General features: G+C 40.4%; 1 protein-coding gene and 1 pseudogene across 3 annotated transcripts in view; both read right to left on the bottom strand.

The window, feature by feature from the left end:
- Positions 1-27446, bottom strand: part of LOC101446355 (rho-associated protein kinase 2-like) — a 342498-nt pseudogene that overhangs the window by 173705 nt on the left and 141347 nt on the right.
- The window catches only part of LOC101444258 (zinc finger protein 596-like), a 94672-nt gene continuing 70037 nt past the window's right edge, over positions 2812-27446 (bottom strand). Inside the window, exon 6 of one of the 3 annotated variants that reach the window (XM_071209709.1) lies at positions 2812-2852. The gene's annotated coding sequence lies outside the window, so the exon portion shown is untranslated. Of the gene's footprint in view, positions 2853-17878; positions 21210-27446 lie in introns of those variants that run through there. The other 2 variants (XR_011646456.1, XM_071209711.1) reach the window with 2 other exon arrangements.

Raw genomic sequence — 27446 nt, 5'->3', positions numbered from 1 at the left:
GGGAGGACATACAGTGTCTGGTAACTGTCCCAGCAGCACCACCCAGGACAACTCCAAGTCCTGAAAATGGTCCCACATCTCATCTCTTCCTCCCATTCCCTACCCCCAGCAGCCACCATGACCACTTTCTCCACACTAATGCCACATTTTCCTCGATTACTAATCACAAGAGTTCATTAATAGAATATCAGTAAGTCTACTCTAATCCATACTCTATTCCTCCATCCTGTGGAACTTAGAATGGTTGTGTCCACTCCACATCTATATCAAAAGGGGGCTTAGATTCCACATGGATGCTGGATGCAATTCTCCTGCTTTCAGTTGTAGGCACTCTTGCCTCCCTGTTGTGGTGGTTGACCTTTTTCAACTCCATGTTAGAGGAGTGGAGTAAGTCCAATAAACCAGAGTGTAGCAGCTGAAGTCTGTTGAGGCTCAGGGCCTGGCTATCACATGGTCACTCCAGAGATTCAGGTCCCCTGGGTATATATTAAACCCCAGCACCAATTACAGTTCTGGTAAAAGTAACAGGAGAGGCTTGTGAACAAAGATCACATCTGAGTCCAGCTCCATCACACAGAAACACAAACTCCAAAGTAGGGCCAACTGACATGGCACTGAACTCCATCTGCCATGACCATAGAACCTGTGGGTCTCTGTAGCCCTCAGAAGAACCAATACCTGGGGTTGTATCTACTTTATCTGTCTCTGGGACTCTGCTGAGGTGTGCATAAGAGCAACCCCTCTGATAACCTCCTGGCTCTTTTTGGAGACTCATATCCATATAAACTCATTTGTCCTTTCCATTTCCCCCTTTGATTCAGGTCAAAAAGCATTTTTAACTCCTGGTGTTATATGTAGACTGAGATATTCTGCTCATCCGAGTTTACCCTTTTATTCAAGGTCATTTTCTAGTTACATCATCAGCTGGTACTTGGTAGTAATCCCTTGGCACCAGGGCGGCTCATCCCTGGGAGTTATGTCCCACGCTGGGGGGAAGGCAACACATTTACATGCTGAGTTTGGCTTTGAGACCGGCCTCAGCGCTTCTTTAGAACTTCATGTGAAACTTCAAGTTTGATATGTATATTTTTTTCAGCCATCTCCTATGTGTCTCTAATTGTGACTCATGGACATTCTTCCAATCGTTCTTGTGTAGGAATAAAATCTGATCACACAAAAGGTTGGGCATACTGTGCTATATTGGATCACTGTACTGTCACCAATGATTCTGAAGGTATCACATTTGTTAGTATCCCTATGGTGTAACCTGTGGGTGACAGTAATGGAAATTTTACAGGGAAACAAATATCAATAATAAATGCCCCTTTAGGAAAATGGCTTCCTAATGCTCGATTGGAAGCAAAAGGATTTCCTTATCAAAATACCTCATGGAGATGGATTTTAGCTATGGCTTCAATGGATGTTTGGATGGCCCCTGTTACGGTTATTACTAAAAAAGCAACTTTTAGTACATCTACTCATAGCAGTGTTCATATTCAAGCTTGTGTGTGTGATCCTGTGGTAGTTGTTGGAAATTTTACTTTTAATGATTCTCTGTTTATTTGTAAGGATTGTAAGCTTTTTACTTGTCTAAGGCTAGGAACATGGAATTTTCTACAGCATCCAAATAGCAGCATTATTCTCACTAGAAGATGATGTGGAGTCTGGCTTCCTGTTGATTTGGAAAGACCCTGGCAGCTGTCAGTGGAATCTAGTGTACTTTGGGACTTTCTACATCATTACATTAAAATGACAAAAAAATTTATTGGATTGATAATAGCAGAAATTATTGGACTCATAGGTATTATTACTGCAGCTAGTGTTGCTGGCATTGCTTTGCACAATGGGATAAAAACAGCAACATACATGCAAGCTTGGCATAGAAATTCCTCAGATATGTGGCAAAGTCAAACAAAAATTGATGGAATTATCCAACCATGTTAATGATCTGGAAAAGGCTGTAACATATATTGGGGATACAGTATATAATATGCAAATGCAATTAGCTTTAAAATGTGATTATAATCAAAGTACTTTTTGTGCTACTCCTTTAAAATGGAATGATTCAGAGGAATGAAATAGTATTAGAAAACATTTGTTAGACTATCAACGTTCTAATATAACTCAGAAAATTCAGGCATTGCAACAGAAATCTATATTAATGTCTCAATCAAATTTAGAGATAGAAACATCAGATATGTGGAAGGAAATGACTAAAGAATTAATATCATTAAATCCTGTCTCTTGGTGGAAAAAATGGATTCCTACATTTCATGACCTTATCATGTAATGTTTACTGTTCTTAGTGATACTAATAGTATGGAAATCTTGGTTGGTGGCAAAACATCATATGGAATGACATTCTGCATCTCAAGCCATATTAAGACAACAACAGCCCCCCATAGTAGGCGCTTAACTGGTAGTCAATAATGGGTAAGATCTTCAGAGGAAGACAACTTAAGACAGGCACAGTTACCTTGCTATAAAATAAAAGGGGGACATGTTGGAGTATTAGCCAGCATAAAGCATGCTGGGATACTTGACACGACTGCTTTAATCAGAACTGTTTTCAGTTGGCATGGAAATAAATGGATCAGAAAAAGTCAGTGAAAGGAGACGATGACTTCTTGTTCCTCATTGTGTAGATACATGTTAAGATGAATGTGTGTAGTGTTTGCCAAGTTTTTAATTATAGGGTTACTAGGGTCTTTTTGCTAAACAGAAAATTGTTTGGAATTGTACAAATACTATAACTTGGTACAATAAACGTGTCAGTAGCAGTTGTTCTGATCCCCCGAACCCCGATCTGCATGACTTTTTCATTTCTTCATGAGCCACCATTGACACTATATCTTGAAAATAAAAAGACAAACAACCCATTTACAAAATGGGAAAAAGATTTGAACAGACACTTCTCCAAAGAAGAAATACAAATGGCTAAAAAGCACATGAAAAGATGCTCAATATCACTAGCTGTTAGGGAAATGAAAATCAAAACTACAGTGAGATACCATTTTACTCCCATAAGATTGGCAGCTATGAAAAAAACAAGACTACAAGTGCTGGAGAGGATGTGGAGGAATGGGAACACTCATTCACTGCTGGTGGGACTGCAGAAGGATCCAGCCATTCTGGGGGACAGTTTGGTGGTTTCTCAAAAAACTAGCTATAGATTTACCATATGACCCAGCAATGCCACTGATGGGTATATAACCATTAGAACTGAAAACAAGGCCACAAACAGATATATGCATACCTATGTTCATAGCAGCAATATTCATTATTGCCAAAAGTTGAAATCAACCTAAATGCCCATCAACAGATGAATGGATAAATAAAATGTGGTATGTATACACTACTCAGGTATAAGAACGAATACAGTACAAACAGACGTAATAACATGGATGAATCTTGAGAACCTTATGTTGAGTGAAGCAACCCAGGCATTGAAGAACAAATACTACATGACCTCTCTGATATGAAATAAGTAAGTAATCTGTCTCAGGGAGCTAGAGACTGGATGATAGGCTTAAAGGAATCTGGGGGGGGGGTAGAGGAAGGTTATGAGCTGACATCTACCTGGATGAAATCTGTGATAAGCTGGAGGTAATTATTTGTACAAGGAAAGCATAGAATGGGGGCATAGGGATACGTTTCAGTGGGGCTTTGTGGGCTTGAGGAGGCCTAGGGATGGGAGGATGAGTAAGATGGCCCAAGAAATTGAGGGGAGGATGGGGGTAACATTTGAACATAGGAGGTTGAAAGTATATGTTGAGAAAACTTTCAAAAATATAATAAGGAAGGTTACCTTTTTAAGATGCTTAAAGGGGAGAACCTGACACAGGGAAGGCTTCCAGGGAGTGTGTGAGTGCTCATTTTGTGATAATGGGTTATATCACTGGATGGAGACCCATACAATGAGAGTGGAGGTATACCCACATGCTGGTAAAGACTGATGTTCTCAAATAGAGGGAATTGTATCTCTCGATAGATTTAGTGGCTCCCAATGGGTTAGGGCAGTTGAGCATGTCAAACCCTCAACATTGTGTCAAGTATCTCTGAATATGATCTTTCAAGTAATGAAGATTGATTGTCACTGTGGTCCCTGAGGGGAGGGGGAAAGAGGTATTGAATAGATGGAATCAGTGTAATTGTGGGTCAATGGAAGTATTCCACAAGATTATGCAAAGATGGATATAGGGCATATTGAATTACACCAAAAATATATGATAGCTTATGGGGTAAAATGTAAATCATAATGTAAAATATAAGACAAGTAAAATTTTAGAAAACTGTACAGCCTAAAATATAAACCATAATGCAAACCCAAGTATAATGTTGTTTGAAAGCTATTGTCTCAATATCTGTATATCAGTTGCAGCAAATATAATATGAACATGTAAAAAGATCATTGCTGGGGAAGGGACAAAGTGTTCGATGCTGGATATGTGGGAGTACCATACATTGTATATATGAATTACTGTGATCTAAAACCTTTGTGAAGACAAACAATAATTAGAAAAGAAAAAGAAAAAGAAAGGATGTAGACACTGTGGAATAAATGGAAGAATTTGCCTTGCCACTGTACCTGCAGGACAACAGTTATTGCTGTGATAAAAGGCAAAACAAAACACAAAGCTTTTCCATTTTTTAATTTTTTGATACCCCAATTTATTTTTACTTTATTTTTTTCTAAATTAGTATGTTTCCTATATCTAACCTTTAAACCCATCACTATATTCCATTTTACTATTAATGGAACCTGCCAATATATTAGCCTTCATTTCAAAGACGTTTTGGACCACAGAGAGGTTCAACTATGGCAGTGGAGGAATCCTGGTGTGGGGTGTTATTGATAGTGAGTACATTGTTGAGGGTTCATAAAAATGTTTGGATATTTTCAAAGAGGTTACAGTTAAAAATGACAACTGATGGAGTGCTGAATTCCTAGGCAGGGGAGCACTATCACATTCCCCAATGGAACAGCAACAATCGCCCGAGTGCAATGGCTAAAACCAATAAAGAAGGATGGTCCAACAATTAGCCCTTGATACTAATGACTATGCTTGTGAGCCTGTGCACCTGAAATAAGAACTAGGCCTAGAGCTGCAGGGTGCCTAAGAGTTACCTCCTGAGAGCCTCCATGTTTCTCAAATGTGGCCACTCTTGAAGCCAAACTCAGGATGTAAGTGCATTACCTTCCCCCAGCATGGGACATGACTCCCAGGGATGAGTCTCCCTGGCACCAAAGGATTACTACCAAGTACCAGCTGATGATGTAACTAGAAAATGACCTTGAATAAAGGGGTCAACACAGAGCAGCAGAATATCTCAGCCCACATGTAATATCAGGTGTTAAAAATGCTTTTTGACCTTGAATAAAAAGGGGGAAATGGAAAGGACAAGTGAGTTATATGGCTATGAGTCTACAAAAAGGAGTTGCGAAGTCAACAGAGGGGTCACCCTTATACATGCCTCAGCAGGGTTCCAGAGATAGCCAAAGTAGATAAAAACCCAGGTATTGGTTCTTCTGAAGGCTACAGAGACCCACATGTTATACGGTCATGACAGATGGAGGACAGTGCCATGTCAGTTGGCCCTACTTTGGGGTTTTTGTTCCTGAGTGTGATGGAGTTGAACTCAGATGTGATCTTTGTTCACAGGTCTCTCCTTTTACTTTTACTGGAACTGGGGTTTGGTGTATACTCAGGGCACCTGAATTTCTGGACTGTCCATATGATAGCCAGGCCCTGAGCATCAACAGAATTGCAATTCCTACCCTCTGGTTTTTTGGACTTACCCCAGCCATCTAACAGGGAGGTGAAGGTCAACCACCACAACAGGGAGCCAAGAGTGCCTACAATGGCAAGCAGGAGAATTGCATCCATCATCCATGTGAATTCTAAGCCCCCTCTCAATATAGAGGTGGAGTGGACATAACCATCCCAGGGTCCACAGGATGGAGAAATGGAGTATGGATTAGAGTGGGCTTACTGATATTCTACTATGGAACTCTTGTGATTAATAATGGAAGAAAATGTAGCATTTTTTAATTGATTTTGTAAAAATATTACATTAAAAAAAATATGAAGTCCCATTCAATCCACCACCCCCACCCCACCACTCCCCCCCACCCCCCAGCAACATTCACTCCCATCATCATGACACATCCATTGCATTTGGTAAATAGATCTCTGGGCATCTCTGCACCTCATGGGCAATGGTCCACATCATGGCCCATACTCTCCCCCATTCCATCCAGTGGGCCCTGGGAGGATTTACAATGTCCGGTGATTGCCCCTGAAGCACCGTCCAGGGCAACTCCAAGTCCCAAAGGCACCTCCACATCTCATCTCTTCCTGCCATTCCCCATACACATCAGCCACCATGTCCACTTTTCCCACTCCAATGCCACCTTTTCTCTGTGGACCTTGGATTGGTTGTGTCCATTGCACCTCTATGTCAAGAGGAGGCTCAGATTCCACATGGATACTGGATGCAATCCTCCTGCTTTCAGTTGTAGGCACTCTAGGCTCCATGGTGTGGTGGTTGTCCTTCTTCAGCTCCATCTTAGCTGAGTGAAATGAGTCCAATAAATCCGATTGTAGGAGCTGGAGTCTGTTGAGGCTCAGGGTCTGGCTACCATAGTCAGTCCAGAGATTCAAATCCCCTAATTATATCTTAAACCCCAACACCAACTACAATTCCAGTAAAGTAGCATGAAAGTCTTATGAAAAGAGATCCCATCTGAGTCCAGTTTCATGACGCAGAAACACCAGCTCCAAAGAAGGGCCATCTGACATGGCAGTGAACTCCTTCTGCCATGACCATAGAACCCGTGCGTCTCTTTAGCCCTCCAAGGAACCAATACCTGGGGATTGTATCTACTTTATCTGTCTCTTAGACTCTGCTCAGTTGTGCATAAGGGCAATCCTTCTGACAGCCTCCAGACTCTTTTTTAGAGACTCGTAGCCATATAAACTCATTTCTCCTTTCCTTTTCCCTCTTACATTAGGTCAAACAGCATTTTAAAGTCATGTTATTATATGTAGACAGGGATATTCTGCTGATCAGCATTGAACCTTCAATTCAAGGTCATTTTCAAGTTGCATCATCAGTTGGTACTTGGTAGTGATCCCTCGGTGCCAGGGAGGCTCATCCCTGGGTGTCATGTCCCATGCTGGGGGGAAGGCAATGCATTTATATGCTGAGTTTGGCTTCGAGACTGGCCACATTTGAGTAACATGAAGGCTGTCAGGAGGAAATTCCCAAGTACAGTGCTTCTCTAGGCCTTGTTCTCATTTCAGGCATATAGGCTCACAAGCATAGTCATTAGTATCGGGGGCTTACTGTTGGACCCTCATTCCTTCCCGGTCCTTGCCATTGCACCTAGGGACTGCCGCTGCTCCCCTAGGAACCACGACAGAGCACCCCCAGCCAGGAACCCAGTACCCCCCCAGCTGTAGTTTTTAATTGTTGCCACTATGAGTATATAAAAACATTACCATGCACCCTGGACATATGCCCTGTATAGCTCCCTGTCAGCCACATATCACCTGTCAATAGTATCCTATACCAGTATTCCTCTGCTGCCATCGTTGAACCACTCTGTGACCCATAACTTCCTGAAAATTGGAGCCCAATATAATGTCAGGATCCCTTACTAGCAAAATGGCATATAGCGATGGGTTTAAAGGTTAGATATAGAATACGTGTTGACTTGGAAAAATTCTACATCTTATCTTTTTTTCCCCTAATTATTGAACTTCTCTTCACAAGAGCCCTAGACCATGGCAATTCATATATACAATATACAGCACTCCCACACATCCACCACAAAACCTTGTCCCTTCCACAGCAATACTCTTACAACTTATTCACATCATATTTACTTAAAGTGATGTACAGAGTCTGAGACAATAGCTTTCAAACAAGGTGACATCTGTGCTTACATTGTGGTGCATACTTTAGGATATACAGTTTTCTAAATTGTTAGTTAACCTACGTTTTACATTATGGTTTACATTATCAGTCTGTCATCCCCTATATGTTTATGGTGTAATATTGCATGTTTTATATCCATCCTTGTGTACTCTCGCAAAACTCCTCTCTTACCCCACATTTACCTTGGTTCCACACATTTAACATCTATTTTCCCATCCCCTTGGTGCCCATAGTGAGAGTCAACCTCCGTTTCCCGAGGAGCCACTTCCAGAGATACTTGCAACAGTGTTCAGGGCCTAACTTGCTCAACTGGCCCAATGCCCTGGGAGCCACCCTTTCTCTCGAGAGATACAGTTCCCTCTATTTGATGGCATTAGCCCTCCCCAGGATGTGGGTCCATCCCCACTCTTACTACTTGGGTCTCTACCCAATGCTACCACCCACTCTGGCAAAATGAGCACTCAGACATTCCCCAGGAGCCCGTCCCGCATCAGACCATCCTGTCCGAGCATCCTAAACAGGTAACCCTCTTAATTATATTTTGATATGATTTTCTCAGCATTTTACTCTCAACCAACACCTGACGCTCTCCTATGTTCGCATGCTACCCCTCCCTTCCCCCACTTTTTGGGCAATATTACCCATCCGCCCATCCCCAGCCCCCCTCAAACCCGCAAAGCCCCACCCAAAGGCAACCTCTTCCCCCATTTTATCTCTTCTTTGTGTTTATACTTACCGCCAGCTGATCATAAATTCCACCCCTGCAGACGTCAGCTCACATCCTTCCTCCACCCCCCGATTTCCTATAAGTCTATCATTCAGTCTCTAGTTCTCTGAGGCAGCTTGCTTATTTCATATCATTGAAGTCATGTAGTATTTGTCCTTCAATGCCTGGGTTGCTTCACTCAACATAAGGTTTTCAAGATTCATCCATGCTATTATGTGTGTTTGTAGTGTATTTGTTCTTACAGCTGAGTAGTATTCCATTGTGTGTATATACCACATTTTATTGATCCACTCATCTGTTGATGGGCATTTGGGTTGATTCCAACTTTTGGTGATAGTGAACAATGCTGCTATGAACATTGGTGTACATATATCGGTTTGTGTCCTTGTTTTCAATTCTGCTGGGTATATACTCAGCAGTGGTATTGCTGGGTCATATGGCAAATCTATGGTTAGTTTTTTGAGAAACCGCCAAACTGTCCTCTAGAATGGTTGGATCCTTCTGCATTCCCACCAGCAGTGGATGAGTGTTCCCCTTTCTTCACATCCTCTCCAGCATTTGTATTCTTCTGTTTTTTTTCATAGCTGCCACTCTTATGGGAGTAAGATGGTATCTCATTGTAGTTTTGATTTGCATTTCCCTGATAGCTAGAGATTTGGAGCATTTTTTCATGTGCTGTTTGGCCATGTGTATTTCTTCTTTGGAGAAGTGTCTGTTTAAATCTTTTTCCCATATTTTAAATGGGTTGTTTATCTTTTTATTTTCAAGATATAGGAGTCCTTTATATATGCAAGTTATAAGTTTCTTATCAGATATATGGTTGCCAAATATTTTCTCCCACTGTGTGGGCTCCCTTTTTACTTTCTTTTTTTTTTTTTTTTAAAGATTTATTTATTTATTTAATTTCCCCCCCTCCCCTGGTTGTCTGTTCTTGGTGTCTATTTGCTGCGTCTTGTTTCTTTTTCCGCTTCTGTTGTCGTCAGCGGCACGGGAAGTGTGGGCGGCGCCATTCCTGGGCAGGCTGCTCTTTCTTTTCACGCTGGGCGGCTTTCCTCACGGGCGCACTCCTTGCGCGTGGGACGGGCGCACTCCTTGTGCGTGGGGCTCCCCCACGTGGGGACACCCTTGCGTGGCACGGCACTCCTTGCGCGCATCAGCACTGCGCAGGGCCAGCTCCACACGGGTCAAGGAGGCCCGGGGTTTGAACCGCGGACCTCCCATATGGTAGACGGACGCCCTAACCACTGGGCCAAAGTCCGTTTCCCCCTTTTTACTTTCTTGACAAACTCCTTTGAGGTGCAGAAGGCTTTAATTTTTAGAAAGTCCCATTTATCTATTAGTTCTTTTGCTGCTCGTGCTTTTGGTGTGGTATTCATGAATCCATTTCCTGTTACAAGGTCCTGTAGATGTTTCCCTACACTGCTTTCTAAGGTTTTTATGGTCTTGGCTCTTATATTTAGGTCTTTGATCCATCTTGAGTTGATCTTTGTATAAGGTGTGAGATGGTAATCCTCTTTCATTCTTCTACATATGGCTATCCAGTTCTCCAGGCACCATTTGTTGAATAGGACACTCTCTCCCAGTTGAGAGGGTTTGGTGGCTTTATCGAATATTATATGGCTATATATGTGAGGTTCTATAACAGAGGTTTCAATTCGATTCCATTGGTCTGTGTGTCTCTCCTTATGCCAATACCATGCTGTTTTCACTACTGTAGCTTTGTAGTATGTTTTGAAGTCAGGTAGTGTGATTCCTCCAATTTCGTTTTTCTTTTTCAATATGTCTTTGACTATTCGGGGTCTCTTTCCTTTCCAAATAAATTTCATAGTTAGTTTTTCTAGTTCCTTAAACAAGGCTGTGTTGATTTTTATTGGGATTGCATTGAATGTGTAGATCAGTTTTGGTAGGATAGACATCTTAATAATATTCAGTCTTCCTATCCATGAACAAGGAATATTCTTCCATTTATTTAGGTCTTCTTTGATTTCCTTGAACAGTCTTGTATAGTTCTCGGTGTATAAGTTTTTTACCTCTTTAGTTAAATTTATTCCTAAGTATTTGATTTTTAAAAATTTACTATTGTGAATGGTATTTGTTTCTTGATTTCCTACTGATCTTGCTCATTATTGGTGTACAGAAATGCTACTGATTTTTGCACATTGATCTTATAACCTGCGACTTTACTAAACTCATTTATGAGTTCTAGAAGCTTTGTTGTAGATCTCTCAGGGTTTTGTATGTATAGGATCATGTCATCTGCAAATAATGAAATTTTGACTTCTTCCTTTCCAATTTGAATGCTTTTATATCTGTTTCTTTCCTCAGTACTTGAGCAAGTACTTCTAAGACAATGTTAAATAGGAGTGGAGACAATGGACATCCTTGTCTTGTTCCTGAGTTTAGAGGGAAGGATTTTAGGATTTCTCCATTGTAAACAATGTTGGCTTTAGGTTTTTCGTATATACTCTTATACCATGTTCAGAAAATTTCCTTGTATTCCGATCTTTTGGAGTGTTTTTATCAAGAAATGGTGCTGTATTTTGTCAAATGCTTTTTCTGCATCTATAGATATAATCATGTGATTTTTTTCCTTCAATCTGTTTATATGGTGTATTACATTGTTTGATTTTCTTATGTTGTGAGGGAAGGCTATCTAGGTGAGCTACAGTGGGCTAGGGAAACCAGTAGAATGGATGGGCTTCCTGCTCTCCGCAGGGGCATGGGTGAGTCCCGCCCTCCCTGTCTGGTGAACAGGCCGCCCGCTCTTCGCCGAGGTATGGGCGAGCCACACCCTCCCGACCGTTCCTGCCTCACCGCCGAGCCCGACCTACTGCCTCCCCCTCTTCCCCCTCGCTGGGGCCATGCCATCCAATGACCACCGGCCAGTCCCCACCGGCCAACTTTCACATCGCCTAACTCCCACTAGCTTCAACTGACCAATGCCCCACATGGTGTCTCCTGCCTGCCCTGTCCCCTCACCCCACAATATATATTGTCCAGCACTTCCTGAATAAAGCAGACTGCACATTGCCACCATTTGCCATCTCCGCAGCATTCTTCGCGCCTGCTGTGTGTCCGCCTAGCCCCCCCCACCTTGAGCAGCCTGGGCAAAGCCAAAGGAACCCCGACATCAATGTTGAACCATCCTTGCATACCTGGAATAAATCCCACTTGGTCGTGGTGTATAATTCGTTTAATGTGTTGTTGAATACGATTAGCAAGTATTTTGTTAAGTATTTTTGCATCTAGGTTCATTAGAGAAATTGGTCTGTAATTTTCCTTTCTTGTGGTGTTTTGTTTGGCTTTGGTACTAGGGTAATGTTGACATCATAGAAGGAGTTCGGTAATGTTCCTTCTGTTTCAATTTTTTGGAATAGATTCAGCAAGATTGGTGTTACCTCTTTCCGGAATGTTTTGTAGAATTCACCTATGAAGCCGTCTGGCCCTAGGCTCTTCTTAGCTGGGAGATTTTTAATGACTGATTCTATCTCTCTGCCTGTGTTTGGTTTGTTACGATCATCAATTTCTTCTTTCATCAATATGGGTTGCTTATGTGTTTCTAGGAATTTGTCCATTTCCTCTAAATTGTCATTTTTGTTGGAATATAGTTTTTCAAAGTATCCTCTTATGATAGTCTATATTTCTGTGGGGTCAGTGGTTATATCACCTTTCTCCTTTCTTATTTTGTGTATTTGCATCTTCTCTCTTTTTTTCTTTGTTAGTTTCGCTAAAGGTTTGTCAATTTTATTGATCTTCTCAAAAAACCAGCTCTTGGTCTTGTTTATCTTTTCAAGTGCTTTCTTATTTTCCATTTCATTTAGTTCTGCTCTTATCTTTGTTATTTCCTTCCTTCTTCTTCCTGTTGGGTTACTTTGTTGTTGTTTTTCTAATTCCTTCAAATGTGCAGTTAGTTCTTCAATTTTTGCTCTTTCTTCTTTTTTGATGTATGAATTTATGGCTGTAAATTTCTGTCTCACTGCTGCTTTTGCTGCATCCCATAAATTTTGGTATGTTGTGTTATCATTATCATTTGTTTCAAGGTACTCATTGATTTCTTTTGAGATTTCCTCTTTGACCCACTGTTTTTCTAAGAGTGTGCTGTTTAATTTCCAAATCGTGGTGTGAAACCTGGGCCTATGCCCCTTGCAAATTTCCAGCTTGACTCCACTGTGGTCAGAGATATTGTTTTGTATGATTTCAATCTTTCTGAATTCATTCAGCCTTTCTTTGTGTCCTAGCATATGGTCTATCTTGGAGAATGATCCATGTGCGCTGGAGAAAAATGTATATCCTGCTGTGTTTGGGTGTAATGATCTATATATGTCTATTAGATCCAGCTCCTCTAATATACTGTTCAAATGTTTTGTTTCTTTAGTGATTTACTTTGAGATGTTCTGTCCAAGGTAGATAGTGGTGTATTAAAATCTTCCACTATAATTGTAGATGTATCTACTGTTTCACTTAGGTTTTCCAGCGTTTGCCTCACGTATTTAGAGGCACCCTTGTTAGGAGCATAAATATTAATGATTGTTCGATCTTCTTGACAGATTTTCCCTTTCACTAAATGTAGTATCCTTCTTTGTCTCTCACAGTTGTTTCACATTTAAAGTCTACTTTGTCTGATATTAATATAGCTACTCCTGCCTTTTTTTTGTTATTGTTTGCTTGTAAGATTGTTTTCCAACCATTCACTTTCAATCACCATGCGTCTCTGGGTCTAAGATGTGTCTCTTGTAGACAGCATACGGATGGGTCATATTTCCTTATCCAATGTCCCAGTCTGAATCTTTTGATAGGTGAGTTTAATCCGTTGACATTCAGTGTTATTACTTTCAAGGAATTATTTGTGTTAGCCATATTTTGATTGGATTTGTGTTTGTCATATTTTGTTTGTATTTTTTTTCCTTCTATTTTTGTCTTTTTTTGTTGCTCTTATACTCTCCTCCAACTCTGCCTGTCCTGTTTTTTCCTTTCTTCCTGCAGAACTCCCTTTAGAATTTCTTGAAGGGGAGGTTTCTTGTTGACATACTCTTTCAGTTTCTGTTTATCTTTGAATATTTTGAACTCTCCATCATGTTTGAATGCTAGTTTAGCTGGATAGAGTATTCTTGGTTGGAAATTTTTTTCCTTTAGTACCTTGACTATATCATACCACTGCCTTCTTGCCTCCATGGTTTCAGATGAGAAATCAGCACTTAATCTTATAGAGATTCCCTTGTATGTAATGGTTTTCTTTTCTCTTGCTGCTTTTAGGATTTCTCTTTGTCTTGAGCATTGGATAATTTGACAAGTATATGTCTTGGGTTGGGCCTGTTGGGTTTTATGACTAGTGGAGTGCACTGTGCTTCTTGGACATGTACTTCTGTCTCTTTCAGTAGATTTGGGAAGTTTTCAGCCATTATTTCCTGCAATACTCCTTCTGACCCATGTCACCTTGTTAGAAAGCTAATGTCTCAGACTCTGTACATCACTTTAAGTAAATATGATATGAATAGGGCATAAGAGTATCACTGTGAAAGGGAAAAGGTTTTCTGGTGGATGTGTGGGAGTGCTGTATATTATATATATACATTGCTGTGATCTAGGACTCCTGTGAAGAAAAGCTGAATAATTAGGGGGGGGGGGGAAAGGAAAAAAAATAGGATGTGGAATTTTTTCAAGTCAACATTCTTTATCTAAGTTCTTTATCTAACTTTATCCAAGTTCTTTATCTATCCTTTAAACTCATCGCTATATGCCATTCCCTAGTAAGGGACCATGACATTATATTGGGCCTCAAATTTCGGGGAGTTCTGGATCACAGAGTGTTTCAACAATGGCAATGGAGGGATACTGGTATGGGATACCAATGACAGGTGATATATGAATGACAGGGAGCTGTACAGAACATATGTCCAGGGTGCATGGTAATGTTTGGATATACTCATAGTGGCAACAATTAAAAACCACAGTAGGGGGGGTACTGGGTTCCTGGCCAGTGGTGCTCTGTCGTCGTCCCTAGGGGAGCAGCGACAGTCTCCCAGGTACAGTGGTGGGGACCGGGAGGGAGTGAGGGTTCAACAGTGAGCCCCTGATGCTAATGACTATGCTTGTGAGCTGATAAACCCAAAATAAGAACAAGGCCTAGAGCAACTTTGTGCCTGGGAATTTCCTTCTGTCAGCCTTCATGTTACTCAAATGTGGCCAGTCTCGAAGCCAAACTCAGCATGTAAATGCAATGCCTTCCCCCCAGCGTGGGACATGACACCCGGGGATGAGCCTCCCTGGCAACGAGGGACCACTATCAACTACCAACTGATGATGCAACTGGAAAATGACCTTATACGGAAGGTTCAATGCGGATCAGCAGAATATCCATGTCTACATAAAATACCATGACTTTAAAATGCTGTCTGACCTAAAGTAAGGGGGAAATGGAAAGGAGAAATGAGTTTATATGGCTACGAGTTTCTAAAAAAGAGTCTGGAGGCTGGCAGAAGGTTTGCCCTCATGCACAACTGAGCAGAGTCAGAGAGACAGATAAAGCAGATACAACCCCCAGATATTGGTTCCTTTGAGGGCTAAAGAGACCCATGGGAGTTATGGTCATGGCCGATGGGGTTAACTACCAGGGCAGATGGCCCCTCTTTGGAAATGGTGTTTATGTGTGATGAATCTGGACTCAGATGGGATCTCCCTTCATAAGACTTTCATGCTAATGTGCTGGAGGTGCAGTTAATGTTGGGGTTTAAGATATATTTAGGGGATTTGAATCTCTGGACTGACAATGTGATAGCCAGATCCTGAGCCTCAACAGACTCCAGCACCTACAATCTGATTTATTGGACTTACCACACTCAGCTAAGATGGAGTTGAAGAAGGACAACCACCACACCATGGAACCTAGAGTGATTACAACTGAAAATGGGAGGATTGCATCCAGCATCCAGGTGGAATCTGAGCCTCCTCTTGACATAGAGGTGCAATGGACACAACCAATCCAATGTCCACATAGAAGAGGTGGCATTGGATTGGAAAAGTGGACATAATGGACAAAGGGTATGGGGAAAGGCAGGAAGAGATGAGAGGTGGAGGCGTCTTCGGGACATGGAGCTGCCCTGGATGGTGCTTCAGAGGTAATCACCGGACATTGTAAATCCTCACAGGGCCCACTTGATGGAATAGAGGAGAGTATGGGCCATGATGTGAACCAATGTATATGAGGTGCAGAGGTGCCCAAAGATGTACTTACCAAATCCAATGGATGTGTCATGATGATGGGAACGAGTGTTGTTGGGGGGGGGGAGAGGGGGGGTGGGGGGGTGGGGTTGAATGGGACCTCACATACATATTTTTAATGTAATATTATTACAAAGTCAATAAAAAATAAAAAAATTAAAAAAAAAACACAAAAACTTTTGGCATAAATGCAATGAGTTAAGCAATTGAAAACTTGCAGTGGGGGAATGAGCATCATCTCCCAATGCATAAATAAATCAGAAATATAGAGTCACTGGGATTCAGAGGCTGAGGAGTTGAATGGGGAGACTGGAATAACACTCACGAGACCATGAGAAAATCCTGTGCACGTATTTCCTGAAGACCCGAGAACTAGAGTGGAATGGTCAGGTCATTGCATGTGAGTGGAAAGAGTCATGGGGTAAAGGGAGACCATGCCAATACTCAGGGCAGCTGGGTGCTCTGCTGGACACATCAGTTAAGGAATCCCCTGTCCTAGCATCAGGAATCACTCCACTCATAGAGAACAGTACTAGGTGTCTATGAACAAATTTTGGTTTTTATTTCTCAGTTGTGTTATTGCATAACAGGGAGTCAGTTCAGGAACCACTTAATTATAAAACTCCCTGCAATTCAGGCATGAGGTTGTGCTTAAGCTGACAAAGTTTATACGTCATGGTGGAATTACATGCTAGCTTCTGGCATAGGAATCAGTGGGTCCTTCATTCAGGGACACCTGATCAATGAGCCCTGTGTCAGGGTGACCCTGATCCTCAGCTCTTGGTGCATTTAAGAGACCTGGAAGTCCAGAATTCAACATCTGGCTATTGACAACCTACTTCATATATGGTCTACCCAAAGCTTTGCCCTGTGAAATGTACCCATTTACGTTCTGAAGGGTGACTTTCCCAACAGACATATCAGTGTTTCCAACTGCCCCAGATGCCTTCCTGCTCCTTCTGCCTCTGCTTCTCAGAGGGTCCTCTGCCTGGCTTTATTTATTTATTTATTTATTTTTTGGCAATTTTTTTATTTTCTTATTTTTTAAAGATACATTGATCACACAAAATGTTACATTAAAAAATATAAGACGTTCCCATATACCCCACTCCCCACCCCACCCCCATTCTTCCCACATCAACAACTTCTTTCATCCGTGTGGCACATTCATTGCATTTGGTGAATACGTTTTGGAGTACTGCTACACTGCATAGATTATAGTTTAAATTTTAGTTTACACTCTCCCACATTCTATTCAGTGGCTTATGGTAGGATATATAATGTTTTGTATCTGTCCCTGTGATATCATTCAGGAGAACTCCAAGTCCCGAAAATGCCCCCATATCACACATCTTCTTCCCTCTCCCTGAACTCAGCAACTCCTGTGGCTCTTTGAACACACTTTGTGCATTGGAAGGATGAAGCACATAGCAGACATCACATAGAGGAAGGTGCAGTTTGCTCAGAGGTTGAGTCCACAGACTACTGGGGCCCCTCTGCTGACACTCTTCCCTGTACATGGCTGGCATCATTGTTTCCCTCCCACCTTGACACTGCCTGGTTATTTGAGACTCCTAAATCTTAGAGTCCAGCCTTGCCTTTCTGATTTTGACCCAATTCTCCCCCTTTTCACTCCAAGGACAACCTGACCAAGAGGCAGAGGTAAGCTGTGGGTAGGAAGGATGGAGTTGCATTACAGACCAGAGGCTAGAGAAACAGAGAAAGGATTCACTGGGAGACATGGGAAAGGTATTCATGCCGCAGGCACCCCTGAAAAAGCAGAGATATATCCTTGAACAACTTCCAGAGTCTTGGGAAGAGAAGGAGGGTTGGATAGCCTGGTTTGGAGTTAAGGTTCTGTGAGGAGAGGCTGCTGTTCAAATAGAAGCATTAGCAGCCACCTCCCCAGAGTGGACCCTAGACCCAACCCTCTCAACCCCTTGGAGCCTGCCTTGCAGCTGTACTTCTACTTCTGTGTTTCCTGATATTCTTTTTTTTTTAAGTTTTATTTTTTATTCCTTTCTCCTTCCTCACCCCCTCCCATTGTCTGCTTTCTGTGTCCCTTCGCTGTGTGTTCTTCTTTGTCCATTTGCATTCTTGTCAGCAGCACTGAAAATGTGTCTTTTTTTTGTTGTGTTGTCTTGCTGTCAGTTCTCTGTGTGTGTGTGGCACTGCTCCTTGGCAGGCTGTGCTTTTCTCTTGTGTGGTGGCTCTCCTGGAGGGGTGCACTCCTTGTGCATGGGGCTCCCCTATGTGGGGGACAACCCTGCATGGCACAGCACTCCTTGTGCACATCAGCACTGCATGTGAACCAGCTCACCACATGGGTCAGGAGGCCCTAGGTTTGAACCCTGGACCTCCTATGTGGTAGGTGGACACTCTATTGGTTGAGCCAAATCCACTTCCCTTCTGATATTCTTATTTCCAGGCATTTGTCCTTCCTGTAACTATTCTTGAGGTCCTTAGCAAACCCGTCAAATTCTTACTCTGGTGCTTAAGGTCCATGGGAGCCATGAAAAGTATAGCCATGGTTCCAGGGAGTGCGTGGGGACTGGAACCTAAAGATGTTAGCTAACCAGGACACTCACATGTGGTGGGTGCACTGTGGGTCCCTTTGATATCTTTTGAAGGGTGCACTGCTGATTCATGGCTCACCTTGCCCTTGGAGCTTCACACTTTGACCACATCAGAGCTTCCTTTTTGAGTTTCCAACCCTGTTCCTGGGAGCAGGAAACTCTGCTTACTGAAAATTTCTTCACTTAAGCAACCCCAAAATTCTAATATACTAACTTAGTTTTCTATTCATCTATTTTTAGAAATTTTCTCTTTGTTCTTCATTCTCTGAAGGATATAAACCAAACCTTCTCAGTTTTGTTTACAGGACTAAGAAAATGTCTCAAAGGAAAGTCAGGCAGACTGATGTCAGGAGCATCTTATGACCCAGTAGATCTCTAACTTTTCTCAGAGACAAAAAGCTTGATATTCTTGAGAGGTTTGGCACAATATCTAAAGTGTAGTTTATTAGCTACTGAAACCAAGGACAAGTTGAGCATGCTTGACACAATGTAGGACTGACAAATTGCACGTACTCTCCTCACAAGATCCCTGGTATCAATTATTTTTTACTTGTAGAAGTACAAGGGGTTCTCCCCTACCCCTTTTCTCTTTTTTGCTTATAAATATGCTAGCTTCCATTTTCACTTTGAGCAGTTTGGGGAAGATTCTTCCAATTCCTTACTTGTGCAATCACAATAGATCACCTTTTAACTGAGAGACATGTTTCTTCTTCGTGGTGCTGGATCAGGTGGGCCCTTCTATTGTAAATGAGTGATGCTTATGAGAACAATTTGGTGAGTCAGCCAGGAGTCACACTAGTCTGTGGTGCAGGCCTTGGAGTAGCCTGATTCATGTGTCATCAATCAGGGGGCTTCCCTAAATCCTCCATCTCTGTGCCTAAGAGCTGCTTGGGACTTCCTGGGAGGACTGAGGCTGGAGATTCTGGGTGAGGTTACTGCCTGGACCCTTGATGGGTGCTTTGTGTGAAGGTGATTCTAAAACTGATTTTTGCCCTGTGCTAGGTAAGTGTGACAAATTCTCTCATCCTGATCTGCATTTACTTTCACTTTTTTCAGTCTGCTCATACCTAGGACCTCTTAAATCAGATTTAGGGTTCCTGTTGACTTCGTACTTTGAAGTTGGGAAAGTTGTTGACTTTGAAGAGCTCCTGTTCTTCATGTTCTATCATGTTCATTTCTGTCGGTATTGCCTAACCATGGGAAATTACAGAATGTGCCAGCTATATCTCCTGTGGGTTGTAAATTGGAAACTTGGTCTAAATCTAGAGGGGACCACCTTTTGAAAAGGAAAATGATTTTTTTTTTCAATGTTGCCTGGACACAGTATAAATTAGATGACAGTGAAAAGTAACCTAAAAATGAGTCTTGGCAATAAGATCTTGAAATTAGTTTTGTTTTGTAAAGAAACCACAAATGGAATTTGTTTACCTACGGGAGAAGTGGAAAAACTTAGTAACATTAATGTTCTCTGTCTTGTTTCCATGTTAATCCTAATGGGATCTGGAAGGTCACATTAAGGAAACTGGTGCAGGAGAATGTGTGTAGCTCAGTGGTTGAGTGTCTGCTTCATATATATGAGGTACTTTTAAACATAAAATAAAATAAAATAAAATAAAATTGGTGATGTTAAAGTTGTATAACTTTTGAACTGGGTGGCACTTTAAAAGAAAAAGAGAAAAAAATAGAAAAATGCTACCTGCTTTTTAAGCCTGCAGTTCAATCATGTTTAACCATGAAAGTCTCCAGAGAACTGTTTCAGAAATGTGTTCTTGTAAATGTTTCATAATATAGTTCTCTGAAATACTGATAAACAAAAGAAAGTGTATACACCTGAAAACCATCCCTTATGAACTATCAATGTTCCAGTATTGCTTACTAGTGTGTATTTGAAGTGAAGAGAAATTATGTTTGCATACAACCAAATTAAATCATTATTCTCACAAATTTGTTTAATTTTGATGGTAATTGAATGTTGTAAGAAATTTGTTTGGAGACAATTTCCAAAATCATTTTGGTAACTTAAGCATATTAGGTATATAGAATGTGTGTGTGTGTTTTCATTATGGAAAAACAAAGTAATTTTGTCCTATGAAAATGACTGGTTATTAAGAAGGAGGAAAATGTGGGACAAAATCTGAATGAATACAAAAAGTTCAGGAGGTTTACAGAAAAGGAATTTTTGTGGTAAAACTTGGATAAGGTTTGATGGGCCTAGCTATAAAGTTTTAAAACACTCAGTATCAGGAGGCAGGGCAAGACGGCATCTGAGTGAGTGCACCTCATAATCTCTCCTGCAAAGAACTGGCAGAGTAGGGTTGGAGTCCTGCTGGACCAGGCTGTTTCAAGTGCTTATAGGGCAGGAGGTGTCTGGATGTCGATTTTGTGAGACAGTGACAGAAGAGATTCTTGCAAGATGTGGAATTTGGAGTTTCTGACATGGAGGTTGTGGGTGAAACCCCTCCCCCTAGGGCTGCTGGCCTGGCTGTGGTGAGCCCTGAAATCTTTGTTATGCTGCGGTGTACACAAACCCCGTGTTTACCTGATGTGTGGTTCCCAGGTCTGTATCCCCTAAACCCTGGTAGACCACGCTTCAGAGACTCACACACCTTGAGTCTGCAATATCATGGACTTCCCAATCCTGAATCCACCATGCCCTGAGGGCCGTCTGAAGTCCTTGATTACATAGCTCTCCGCATTTTGTGTTGTTTTTTTCTTTCTTTCTCGCCAGCTGACTTGAGAAGAGTCTGGGAAGAAAGGAGAGGTGAATCTGCTGAAGAAGCCCAATTTACCTAAACATCCTGGGATAGGAAACTTGGTCTGGGAGATGGTGGAGTCAGAAAATCAAGTAGACCTCTCCTAGCACACCTAAGGGGGAGGAACTGTAGGAGGTGCTATTCAAGTTTCCAATAGCATATTTGGGGTTTCTGGTGAGGTGTAGGTGCTCTCATGCTGGAAATAAAGAGTCATAGTCTTCTGTATTGAGTTGGTTCAACAAGGACCCACTTGAATCTCCTACCGGACTTCTCAGGCAGCTTTCCTGCTGCCTTGGGAGGGAGAGAAGTGAGGAAGGGAGAAAGGGTGAAGGCCTTTTATTTAACTGCAAAGAGCATTCCTAGGTTGAAACGATGATTCTTTTTTTTTTTTTTCTTCTTTTGTCATGGTTGCTAATATTGCATTGTCTCCTGGTCTTTTCTCCCTTTTTATCCCCCCAAGGTCCTTTTTCATTTATTTAGTTTTTTTCTTTTTCTTTCTTTTGTTTGTTTCCCCCTCCCTTTTATATGCCCCTTTTACTCTTCTCTCTCTTTCTCTTCTTTTTTATGTTATTTTCTTTATATAATAGGTGCTGCAGGGAGCACTTCACATTTGCTCTGTTTCCTCATCCTCCATTTCCCCTTTTTCTGTATGAATTGATTTTAGCCACTTACACTATCACCTTTCCCCTACATCTTTCTATCCTCCATCATCTGCTGTTTCTTTTACATTCCACCTCCCTTTCTTTGGCCCCCAAATTGTCTGACTTTTTATTTCTAATACCTTTGTTCTGTTATCTGTCTTTGTTCCACTCTCAATATTATTGTCTTTCTTTTTTCTTTCCCTCTTTCATGAAAACCCTGGCTTTTTAATTCATACTATATTCCTCCTCATATTCAGTTGACTGTCTCATTATAGGTACTCTACTTAATGATATAACTCTACACAACTTACATGAGTCTAATATCCATTCTCCCAGATCTCACACTGTTGCTCTGTTAACATTTATTACCAATACTACTTTATACATTTTCTTTTCTTACTCATTTTGCTTTCTCTGGCCCTAATATTTTCCTTCAAAGTAAACTTAGCCAGCAACAAGGAAATAGAGTAAGAAGAATAAAGTGACAAAAAGAAAACATAATACTTACACATGAACAACAACTAATTAATCACCAAGACTAGACAAAGAAACTAAGGAACTGATCAAACCCATCAAGATAAAATGATCACCAGACAGCAACGAAAATCCATAAACCAAACCAATAATCAGGAAAACATAGCCAAATTCAATAAAAGCTGAAAACCAGGAAGAGGAGCAGAACATCAGAGATGTAATTAAAGATCTCAAAACACATATTAGAGACCAACCCAATAAAGTAAAGGAAGAGGTTAAATATAAGAAGAAAACACTTGGAGAGGAAATTGCAGACATACACAAAAAGATAACAGATATGATGGGAATGAACATCACAGTTCGAGATATCAAAAATATGCTCTCAGCAAATAGCAACAGATTAGAAGAGGCAGAGGAGAGAATTAGTGATGTGGAAGACAGTACAGCTGAAATCAAACAGATAGTAGAACTGATCGACAAAAAGAAAAAATCCAGCTGGGACTTAGGGACCTGAATGACAATGCAAAACACACAAACATATGTATTATAGGCATCCCAGAAGGAGAAGAGAAGGGAAAGGGGACAGAGGGGAGTTGGAGGAAGTAATGGCTGAAAACTTAAAAATCTACTGAAAAAGATGGGTGTACAAGTCCAGGAAGCACAACGCACCCCAAACACCATAAATCCCAACAAGCCTACCCCAAGAGAGATGTTTGTCAAATTATCCAATGTTCAAGACAAAGAGAAAATTCTAAACTTAGCAAGAGAAAAGAAAACAATCACATACAAGGGAGGCTCCATAAGATTAAGTGCTGATTTCTCATCTGAAACCATGGAAGCAAGAAGGCAGTGATATGATATAGTCAAGGTACTAAAAGAAAAAATTTCCAACCAAGAATATTCTATCCAGCTAAGCTAGCATTCAAAAATGATGGAGAGTTCAAAATATTCACAAATATACAGAAATTTTAAAAGTATGCCAACAAGAACCCTTTCCTTCAAGAAATGCTAAAGGGAGTTCTGCAGGAAGAAAGAAAGAAACAGGAGTGGCAGAGTTGGAGGAAAGTGAAAGAGCAACAAAAAAGACAAAAAGAGAAGGAAATAGACAAACAAAATATAGACAAACAAAAAATAGACAAACACAAGTCCAAACAAAATAGAGCTAACATGAATAATTCCTTGAAAGTTATAACACTGAATGTCAAAGGATTAAACTCACCTATCAAAAGATTCAGACTGGAATATTAGATAAGGAAATATGACCCATCTATATGCTGTCTATAAGAAACACATCTTAGATCCAGGGATTCAAGGAGAATGAAAGTGAATGGCTGGAAAACAGTCTTACAAACAATCAAGAACCAAAAAAGGGCAGGAGTACCTATATTAATATTGGACAAAAAGACTTTATATGCAAAAAAAATTGTGAGAGACAAAGATGGATACTACATATTAGTGAAAGGGATGATCTTTCAAAAAGAATTAACAATCATAGCTATTTATGCTCCTAACAAGGGTGCCTCCAAATACGTGAGGCTAATACAGGAATAACTAAGTGAAAGAATAGATGCCTGTACAATTATAGTGGGAGACTTTAATACACCACTATCAACTTTGGACGGAGCATCTCAAAAGTGAATCAACAAAGAATCAAAAACTTTGAAGAGTATATTAGAGGAGTTGGACTTAATAGACATATACAGATCATTACACCTGAATACATCAGGATATACATTTTTCTCAAGTGCACATGGATTGTTCTCAAAGATAGACCATATGCTAGGCCACAAAGAAAGGCTCAATGAATTCAGAAAGGTTGAAATCATACAAAATAATATCTCTGACCACAGTGGAGGGAAACTGGAAATCTGCAAGGGCCAGAGGCCCAGATTTCACACCAAGATATGGAAATTAAACAGCACACTCCTAGATAAACAGTGGGTCAAAGAGGAAATCTCAAAAGAAATTAGTAACTACCTTGAAACTAATGAAAATGGTAACACAACATACCAAAACTTATGGGATGCAGCAAAAGCAGTACTGAGAGGGAAATTTATAGCCATAAATTCATACATCAAAAAAGAAGAAAGAGAAAAAATTGAAGAACTAACTGCACATTTGGAGGAATTAGTAAAAAACAACAACAAAGTAACCCCACAGGAAGAAGAAGGTAAGAAAGAACCAAGATAAGAGCAGAACTAAATGACATAAAAAATAAGAAAGCACTTGAAAGGATAAACAAATCCAAGAGTTGGTTCACTGTGAAGATCAATAAAATTGACAAACCCTTATGTAGACTAACAAAGAAAAGGGAGAAGATGCAAATACATAAAATAAGAAATGAGAAAGGAGATATCACCACTGACCCCACAGAAATAAAGACTATCATAATAGGATACTTTGAAAAACTATATTCCAACAAAAATGACAATTCAGAGGAAATGGACAAATTCCTAGAAACACATAAGCAGACTATATTGATGAAAGAAGAAATTGATGATCTCAACAAACCAATCAAAAGTAAAGAGATAGAATCAGTCGTTAAAAACCTCCAAACTAAGAAGAGCCGAGGGCCAGACGGCTTCACAGGTGAATTCTACAAAACATTCCAGAAAAACTAATGGCAATCTTCTGAAACTCTTCCAAAAAATCAAAACAGAAGGAACATTACCTAACTCAAACTATGATGCCAACATTACCCTAGTGCCAAAGTCAAACAAAGACACCACATAAAGGAAAATTAAAGACCAATTTCTCTAATGAACCTAGATGCAAAAATCCTCAACAAAATACTTGCTAACCATATTCGACAACATATTAAATGAATTATACACCATGACCAAGTGAGATTCATTCTGGTTATGCAAGGATGGTTGAACATAAGAAATTCAATCAATGTAATACACCATATAAACAGATTGAAGGGAAAAAAATCAAATGATTATATCTAGAGATTCAGAAAAAGCATTAGACAAAACACAGCACCCTTTCTTGATAAAAACACTGCAAAAGATTGGAATACAAGAAAATTTTCTGAACACGATAAAGAGTATATATGAAAAACCCACAGCCAACATCATTTACAATGGGGATATCCTAAAATCTTTCCCTCTAAGATCAGGAACAAGACAAGGATGCCCACTATCACCTCTTCTATTTAATATTGTCTTGGAAGTACTTGCTCGAGTACTGAGGCCAAGAACCATATATAAAAGGCATTCAAATTGGAAAGGAAGAAGTCAAAATTTCATTATTTGTGAATGACATGATCCTATACATAGAAAACCCTGAGAGGTCTACAACAAAGCTTCTAGAACTCATAAATGAGTTTAGTAAAGTCACAGTTATAAGATCAATGCAGGGAAGCACACTTGGCCCAGTGGTTAGGACATTCACCTCCCACATGGGAGGTCCATGATTCAAACTCTGGGCTCCTTGAAATATGTGGAGCTGGCCCATGTGCAGTGCTGATGCAGGCAAGGAATGCCATGCCATGCAGGGGTGTAACTGCATTGAGGAGCCCCATGTGCAAGGAGTGTACCCCATAAGGAGAGCCGCCCAGTATGAAAGATAGTTCAGCCTGCCCAGGAATGATGCCACACACACGGAGAGCTGACACAAGTTGACACAACAAAAAGAAACACAGATTATCGTGCAGCTCACAACAACAGAAGCAGACAAAAAAGATTATGCAGCAAATAGACACAGAAAACAGACAACTGGGGTGGGGGGAGGGATGGGAAGAGAAATAATAAATAAATAAATAAATAAATAAATAAATAAATAAATAAATAAATAAATCTTTTTTAAAATATCAATGCGTAAAAATCATAGCATTTCTGTACACCAATAATGAGCAAGCTCAGGATGAAATCAAGAAACAAATATCATTTACAATATTAAATAAAAAAATCAAATACCTAGGAAGAAATTTAAAGATGTAAATAACATACACAGAAAACTGCACAACACTTCAAGGAAATCAAAGAAGACCTAAATATTCCTGTTCATGATAGGAAGACTAAATATTATTAAAATGTCTATCCTACCAAAACTGATCTACACATTCAATAGAATCCCAAAAAAAATCAACACAGCATTCTTTACAGAACTGGAAAAACAAGCTATGAAATTTATTTGGAAAGGAAAGAGGCCTTGAATAGCCAAAGACATATTGAGAAAGAAAAATGAAATTGGAGGAATCACATTACCTGACTTCAAAATATACTACAAAGCTACAGTAATGAAAACAGCATGGTATTGGCACAAGGAGAGACACACACCAATAGAACTGAATTGAGAGTTCTGATATAGATCCTCATGTACATAGTCATATAATATTTGATAAAGCCACCAAACCCTCTCAACTGGGAGAGAATGACCTATTCAACAAATGGTGCCTGGAGAACTGGATATCCATATGTAAAAGAATGAGAAAGGATTACCAACTCACACGTTATACAAAAATCAACACAAGATGGATCAAAGACCTAAATATAAGACTAAAGACCATAAAGACTTTGGAAAGCAGTGTAGGGAAGCATCTACAGGACCTTGTAATAGGAAATGTCTTCATGAACATCATACCAAAAGCACAAGCAGCAAAAGAAAAAAATAGATAAATGGGACTTCCTCAAAATTAAAGCCTTCTGCACCTCAAAGGAATTTGTCAGGAAAGTGAAAAGAGAATTTACACAATGGGAAAAATTATTTGGTAACCATATATCTGATAGGAGACTTATAACCTGCATATATAAAGAACACCTATACCTCGAAAATAAAAAGATGAACAACCCATGTAAAAACTGGGAAAAAGATTTAAACAGACACATCTCTAAAGAAGAAATATAAATGGCTAAAAAGCACACGAAAAAGTGCTCCAAATCTCTAGCTATTAGGGAAATGCAAATCAAAACTACAATGAGATACCATTTACTCCCATAATACTGGTGGCTCTAAAAATAAAGAAGACTACAAGTGCTGGAGAGTATGTGGAGGAATGGGAACACTCATCCACTACTGGTGGGAATGCAGAAGGATCCAGCCATTCTGCAAGACAGCTTGGCAGTTTCTTAAAAAACTAGCTATAAGTTTGCCATATGACCCAGCAATT

This window comes from Dasypus novemcinctus, chromosome 19, assembly GCF_030445035.2.
Source record: "Dasypus novemcinctus isolate mDasNov1 chromosome 19, mDasNov1.1.hap2, whole genome shotgun sequence".
In the NCBI taxonomy this organism is placed as follows: Eukaryota; Metazoa; Chordata; class Mammalia; order Cingulata; family Dasypodidae; genus Dasypus; species Dasypus novemcinctus.
Note: the sequence above shows the minus strand (reverse complement) of the source record. Positions and strands in the feature narration are given on the sequence as shown.